The sequence below is a fragment of the Marmota flaviventris genome, chromosome 2, assembly GCF_047511675.1.
Source record: "Marmota flaviventris isolate mMarFla1 chromosome 2, mMarFla1.hap1, whole genome shotgun sequence".
Classification (NCBI taxonomy): Eukaryota; Metazoa; Chordata; class Mammalia; order Rodentia; family Sciuridae; genus Marmota; species Marmota flaviventris.
The window spans coordinates 65,718,777-65,726,704 of record NC_092499.1 but is presented as its reverse complement, the minus strand read 5'-3'; the positions used below and the strand labels follow the sequence as shown (position 1 = coordinate 65,726,704).

The 7,928-nt window shown below is 41.6% G+C and overlaps 1 pseudogene; it reads left to right on the top strand.

Annotated features, from left to right (window-relative positions):
• The first annotated feature begins 4,179 nt into the window (after positions 1–4,179).
• Positions 4,180–5,320, top strand: LOC114088240 (aldo-keto reductase family 1 member B10 pseudogene; annotated as a pseudogene).
• The last annotated feature ends 2,608 nt before the right edge of the window (positions 5,321–7,928 follow it).

Here is a 7,928-nt window from a genome sequence, read left to right as displayed (position 1 = left end):
CTTTCTTCCTTTAAATTTTCTTCCTCTATCTGACTAGCCCGAGAGACCTTCTCTTTTGCTTGATCTAACATGTTTTCTACCATAGTCTGGACCTCTAACAATTTACTTAACACTCTTTTGGTTTGTTTTTTACTAATTTCTAATCTACTATAAAGATAACGCAACCCAATAAGATAACATAAAACAAAACCGAAACAGAATGAAACAAAAACGGAACAAAAAATCGTTGTATCAATTTTCTCTTCCTCAGGGCCAAACAACTTCAAACCTTGAGCCAACCATTTTTCCCAGTTTTCCTGAGAAAGTTCTAGAAATAGGCAGCTTGAAACAAAAACAAAATAAATCAAAACAAGAACACATTGTTTTTTGAAATGGTCACCCATTCTCTCGCCTTCCCTCAGGGGCGAGCAATTTTACTTACCTCTGAGCTTCAGGCGTTCCCCGTACGGGCCACCAATTGTTGCAGTCTGGCTGGGCACAAAATCACGAACCACTCAAACAGGAACAAACTTTATTTTTGAAACTCCCGCCAATGCCCTGTATGCTCCAGGGAAATATGCCGACCCACACACGCGGCGTTCTCCCGGGCCACACTACCCCAACAGGAAATCCCTCCTCCGGAATTCCCTCCTACCGCACTTCCCCAACCAATGGGAACTCTCCAGGAGTCCCATAGCAGGCCGAGGTGGACAGCAGGGGTCTAATATCCAATTGAATGCAGATCTTAACATAATCATATCAACTCAATGGCTTGCTGGCGTCACCTTTCAACCAAAAATGCCATGCATCATTACTATTTGGCTATGGCTCTTAGCACTGAGATACATGCAGAGTTCCATGAAATGGAAATGGACTATGGTCTATGATTCAGTATACAGGTGGGTAGGATTTACACTGAAGCTCAGCTATAAAACCTCCACTTACTCAGCTTGCCCCATTGCTGGATCAATCTAGAGCATGGAGGACACCATGGTATGTCTTTGTGCTGCCTGATTCTGTTTCCCTCCAGCCTGAAAAATTGAGCCAATGGGTCCTTCCTCTATCTGACCAAAGGGCAGGAGGCAGTGGAGGCAGGGAAAGAAGTGGAATATTATCCAAGAGTATTGAAGCCATGGAATGAAAATTCAGTGTCAACTTTTATTTAAATATTTTGGAGAAAATAAGTATGAATATAATATAGATTAAAATGAAAAACTTAGATGAACTTTTTAAAAAATAATTTTAGTTGTAGATGGACACAAAATCTTTATTTTATTTATTTATTTTTTATGTGGTGCTGAGGATCGAACCCAGTGCCTCACACATGAGAGGCAAGTGCTCAATCACTGAGCCACAACCCCAGCCCTAGATGAACATTTTTAGTAAATTAATTAAGTTTTTAAGAGACAGAGTCTTACTATGTTGTCCAGACTGGCCCCAAACTCCTTGGCCCAAGAGATTCTCCTGCCTCAGCCTTCTGGATATCTGGGACTACAAGCATGCACTTCTAGGTTTATTTCAGGATGAACATTTTTTTCTTAATTTTTAGTTGTGGATGGACACAACTTTAGTTTTATTTATTTATTTTTATATGGTGCTGAAGCTTGAACCCAGTGGCTCACATGTGCTAGGCAAGCGCACTGCCACTGAGCCACAACCCCAGTTCTAGGATGAACATTTTTAAATAACTTCACTACCTAGAAATTTCCAGTTGTACCTGTTGCTGTAGTCAAGCTAACAGGTCCAGGTCCAAGTTCCTCTGGTTTAGAGGAAGCTTTGCCCTTCCAAGTCCTACAAGGCAAACTTCATCTCTGAAGGTTCAGCATAGACCTGAGATATTGGACAATGACTGAAGATGGTTTGCGACAAGGGACAGATGAAAAGTCAGCCCTCCCACACTCTGGCCCCCCTTTCCCCCACTTCTCCTCACTATAGATTAAAATGCACTGGGCACCAGCTTCTAAGCTCAAGATCTTGCTCCGTGAGCCCAAGTGTGTAGTCAGCTTTCCATCACTCTAACAAATACTTGAGGTAATCAACTTATAAAGACAGAAGGTTGATTTTGGCTCACAGTTTGGGAGGTTTCAGTTTATATTGTTTAGCCCCATGGCTTTAGGTGTGTGGAGAGGCAACACATCATGTTGGAGTCCATGGTGAGAGCAAAACTGCTCACCTCATGGCCAGGAAGCAAAAAAAAAAAGAAGAAAAGGAAGAAATGGGGATTACACAATCCCCTTCAAGGGCATCACCCCCAGGGCCTAAATTCTTAAAGGTTCTACCTCCAAATAATGTCACCCTGGGTGGTAGGGCCAGGGGTGTAGCTCAGTGACAGTGACACTTGCCTAGCCTTGTTGGATTCAATCCCTAGTACCACCAAAAAATAAAAACAAAAAAGATCTAACACATGGGCCTCTGGGGATTTTCAGGATCCTAACTATAACACCAGGTGACCACTAAGAATTCAATCATTTCTCCTGTGGATTACTGCTTACAAAGTGGTAACTCCATGGAAAGAACCATCTATCACCTACTCCCTAACACTCAGAGCCAACTTTTCCAGTAGGCTCAGGACACACAGTGCCTAGGGCCCATGTTAGTTAATTGTATGTGTTAACTTCGCTGGCCAGATACCTGGTTAAACATTATCCTAGGTATCTGTGAGAGCATTTCTGAAAGAGATTAATATTTGATAGTTGACTGAGTGAAGCAGATTGCCCTCCCTCATGTGGGTGGGCCTTATTTAATCTGTTAGAGGTCTAAAAAGAACAAAAAGGTGGAGTAAGTGGGAATCAGACTCTCTCTGTCTTTGAAAAGGGACATTTGTCTTCACCTGTCATTGTCTTAGACTTGGGCTGAAACTTACAGTCATTTTTTTTTTCCTGGATCTCCTGCTCGCCACGTACAGATCATGAGACTTCACAGTCTCCAAATACTCATGGATGTATGTCTCCATCCTATAGGTTCTGTTTCTCTGGAGAACCCAGACTCATACAGGCTCTCTACTTTTAGGCCCAATGAAAATGTTTCAATTTTAATTTCTTTTAAAATTAGGAGCTGATAACTGTAATAGTAATGAATGTATAAAAATGCTCTGCTTTGTGGTGGCCATGTCCGGAGCTGCTTTCCTCCACCATGTCTTTCCACCATGATGTTCTGCTCCACCTCAGGCTCAGAGCTGTGGAGTTTGCTGACTATGAATTGAACCTCTGAAACCATGAGCAACAAATATACTTTTTCTCCTCTAAGTTGTTCTTGTCAAGTGTTTTGGTCATAGCACTGCTGACTAAAACAGAAATGGATACCAAGAAATGGAGTCGTCACTGTGACTAATGTGACCATGTGGTTCAGAAGCCTTTCCCCTCCACCAACATTTTTTTTAAAATATTTTATTTTGTAGTTGTAGTTGGACACAATACCTTTATTTTATTTATTTATTTTTATGTGGTGCTGAGGATTAAACCCAGGGCCTCGCAAGTGCTAGGTGAGTGCTCTACCGCTGAGCCATAACCCCAGCTCCCCCACCAACATTTTTTATTCGTGCCTTAGAGTTGTATATAATAATGGGATTTTTTGTTACATATTAGTATGTGCGTACAACACAGCAGTATCACTCTGCAGCATTTACCCCTTTCCTTCTCTCCTCCTGCCCCTGGATTCCTTTCCTCTACTGATCTCTCTTTAATTTTCATGAGACATCACCCACCCCACCTTTCTTTTCCTTCTTTCCCTCTAACTTCCTCATATGAGAGAAAACCTTATGACCTTCTGAGTTTGACTTATTTCATTTAACATAATGGTCTCAAGTTCTATCCAATCTCAAGTTCTGTCCAACCTGCAAATTACATAATTTCATTTTTCTTTTTGGCTGAATAAAACTTTATTGTGTATATACACTACATTTTCTTGATCCATTCATCTGTTGATGGACATCTAGGCTAGTTCCATAATTTGGGTTTTGGAAGACACCTGATTTTTGAAATAAATGTCCAGAAAGGGAATTGTTGGATAAAGGGAGTCTGCATAATTGCACTGGTGCTTAATCATCAGTTTCTGGAAGAAAAAAAAAAAATATATATATATATATCCATTGGGAGAAGTTAAGCTGCCATTGGAAAATGAATGGAAATCTTGGTCAGAATTTGCTGCCTCTCTTGTGAAGTAAGAATATGTTCAGTCTGTTTCTAGATCTCCCATTTATGGTAAACTCTGAAAGAATTTGTTGTCAAGAGCTAAAAAACACCAGACATCTATTTGCTCTCTCAAAGCCATTTCTGCACCAACCATGGCCACCTTTGTGGAACTCAGCACCAAAGCCAGGATGCCCGTGTTGGGTCTGGGCACCTGGAAGTCTCCCCCGAACAAAGTCAAAGAAGCAATGAAGGTGGCCATTGATGCAGGATTTCGCCACATAGGCTGTGCCTACGTCTATCTGAATGAGAATGAGGTGGGAGAAGCCATCCAAGAGAAGATCCAAGAGAAGGTGGTGAAGTGGAGGACCTCTTTATTGTGAGCAAGCTGTGGTGCACCTTCTTTGAGAGGAAGCTTGTGAAGGAAGCCTGTTGGAAGACCCTCCAAGATCTGAAACTGGACTATCTGGATGTCTACCTTATTCATTGGCCCCCGGGATTTCAGGCTGGGAAGGACTTATTCCCCAAAGATGATACAGGCAACAACCTCATCAGTAAAGAGACATTCTTGGATGCCTGGGAGGTCGTGGAGGAGCTGGTGGATGAGGGGTTGGTGAAAGCTCTGGGTGTCTCCAACGTCAACCACTTCCAGACGGAGAAGATCGTGAATAAGCCTGGACTCAAATATGAACCAGTGACTAACCAGGTCGAGTGTCACCCATACCTCACCCAGGAGAAACTGATCCAATACTGCCACTCTAAGGGCATCACGGCCACAGCCTACAGCCCCCTGGGCTTTCCAGATAGACCTTGGGCCAAACCAGAAGACCCTTCACTACTGGAGGACCCTAAGATCAAGGAGATTGCTGCAAGGCACAAAAAATCCCCAGCCCAGGTTCTGATCCGGTTCCATATCCAGAGGAATGTGGTGGTGATCCCCAAGTCTCTGACCCCAGAACGTATTCTTGAGAACTTTCAGGTCTTTGACTTCAAATTGAGTGATGAGGAGATGGCGACCTTACTCAGCTTCAACAGAAACCAGAGGATCTGTGTCCTGGCTGACCAGGCTAATTTGCCGGACTACCCCAGTAATTAATGCTGATTACTGAAGCTGAATCTCCTGATGAGACACCTGATGGATTCTTTCTCTTCACTGAAGTGGAATTTGCTCTCCCTGAGGCTCATTTTAGCTAAATTTATATGGGATTATATTGTGCTTGATCTTGTCAGAATCTAGGCAAAATTTGAAAAAAAAAACATTTATTAGTGCATTATAATTGTACATAATGGTTTTTTTTAATGCTCTAATCATCCATGCACGCAACATTAGTTGCTCAATCTCCTTCCCAGAACCTTCTTTCCTTCTCTTCCTCTCTCCCCTTAAGCAAGGTTTTATTTAAATCCATATGATGAACCAGGAAAAGACTTATCACAGGGAAGTATGACCCAGATGAGCAAATGACTATTTCTTCCACTTATTTGATCTGAACAAATGTTTGTTAAACAACAGGGTCTCTGCTACCATTGAGAATGCAAAAAATAAAAAGAATTAAAAAATAATGGAGAACCATAAAGAAAATGTTGCCAGAGAATCTCTCTTCACCATTTTGAGAAAGAGTGTTCAGGATAAGGAAAAAGAACCAGCAGCACTGTCTACTGCTAAGTAGTAGTTCACACTATCATCAAGGAGAACCAACAATTAAAGAAGAATGTTGTACAATTAGATGTGCAAAATAAAAGAAAATGAAGAGGATAACCACTAAATTTTAAATGAGAGCAGGAAATATGGAATATCTAGGCCAGTTTTCTTATTCTCTGCATATGGAAAACAAGAGTAAAAATTCATAGTCACCAGACCACAAAGTGCCACAGGCAGGCCTGATAGGGAAGACAGCCCATCCCAGAGGTCATGGACTTCGAACCAGATGAGATCTGGTTAAACCGGATGGATTACCTATTTAATCAGACATGTGCAAATACAAATTTAAACAGTAGAAAATTTGAAATGTGGCACAAAGAGAGGAAATATGGTATAATCCAGAGTATTGGACTGAGGGTAATATCATAATATTAGTTTAAGTTCTAACATTAATAATCTGTGTAACCTTGTGCAAGTCAGTAACTTTTCTCTGGGCCTTAGCTTTATCATCTGTCAAAGGAGGAAACCGAATTATATCAACTTGAAAATAACATCGTAATATAATTCTATGGTACCTGATATTACAAGGATCATTTAAAAATGTATTATCCAGGCACAGTGTTGCACCCTGTAATCCCTGTAATGGGCTAGGGAAGCTGAAGCAGAAAGATCACAAATTTAAAGCCAGCTTCAGCAATTTAGTGTAGTCCTAAGCAACTTAATGAGACCCTGTCTCAAAGTAAAAAATAAAAATGGCTGGGGATGTGACTCAGTACCAAAAAAAAAAAAAAAAAAAAAGGATTAGTGTAGTCCAACTGCTATAACAAACATCACAATGGCTTACTAAATTAAGAATTTCTCTCATGTCACAACCCAATGGCTGATATATGGTGGTGGCCGTAATGTTGGGTATCTGTGTGGTGGGTAGATACTTCCACATAGTTATTTAGAAGCTGGCTAGATACTCCCACACAGTTATTTTTTGTTTCATCATGCTCAGCTGCCCAAGCACTCACATACCACTGCAGCTATGGTATCTGAGTGCTTGGGCAGCTCAGAAGAAGACCCTGGCATCATCTGCATTCTGCAGGAGTGCAGAAAGCTGGAGTTAGGGGATCAAAGGAGGGTCTGGGAGGCCAGTTAAACTATAGCCAAGTCAGAATAGCGGCAGGCACCCCCTGAGAGGGTGATGCATGAAGATGTGAGAAGGAAGTCAAAGATGCAGTGAGGACCCCTGAGCCAGTACCATGGAATATCTGCCAAGGAAAGCTACAGAAATTAAGAAGAAACAAGCCATGTGGGCTGCAACTAGCATGGCCCTAGGGGCAGAACTACATACGCCCTTTGGAGAGAACATCACAATGCTATGGGCCCCAGATGCTGGACGTGGATGGACAGGACTTCTGGCTCAGTTGGATTTGGTCCTGCTTTGGTCCCATCCCTTCTTTCTATGTTCTTATTTCTTCCTTTTGGAATGAACACATTTACTCTGTGCCATTATATATTGGATGCATTGCTTTTGATCTTTACAGGAGAAAAGCATCCAAGAGTTTGCCTTGAGTCTCAGATGAAATTTTGGACTTGAACTTTTGAGCAACATTAAAACTATTAAGACTGTGGGGACTCTTGGAAATGGACTAAATGTGTTTTGTATTGTGCAATAGGCATGAGCGTTTGGGGGTCATGGGCAGAATGTTATGTTGTGGTTTACATATTAAGTGTTCCCCAAAATCTCATGTGTGAGACAGTATAAGAATGTTCAGAGGTGAAATGATAAGATTATGGGGCCTATACACTAATCAGTGGATTAATACACTGATGTGGATTAATTGGGTGGTGGCTGTAGGCAGGTAAGATGTGGCTGGAGGAAGTGGGTCACAGGGGGGTATACCTTTTGGATTCATACTTTGTCCTTGGTGTGCACAGCTCTCTCTGCTTTCTGGTTGCCATGTTCTGAGCTACCTTCTTCTGATACACCCTTCTAACATGATGTTCTGCCTTACCAGGGGCCCAAAGCCATGGTGTCACTGATCCTGGACCGAATCTGAAACCATGAGCCAAAATAAACTTTTCCTCCTCTCTTTTAAAAAAGGAATAAAATTTGGATTATGCTTGTCTTTAGGCCAATGTAATCATAAAATATAATTTTCAATTCATCTTTATGGAATAATGGGCCCACAAAG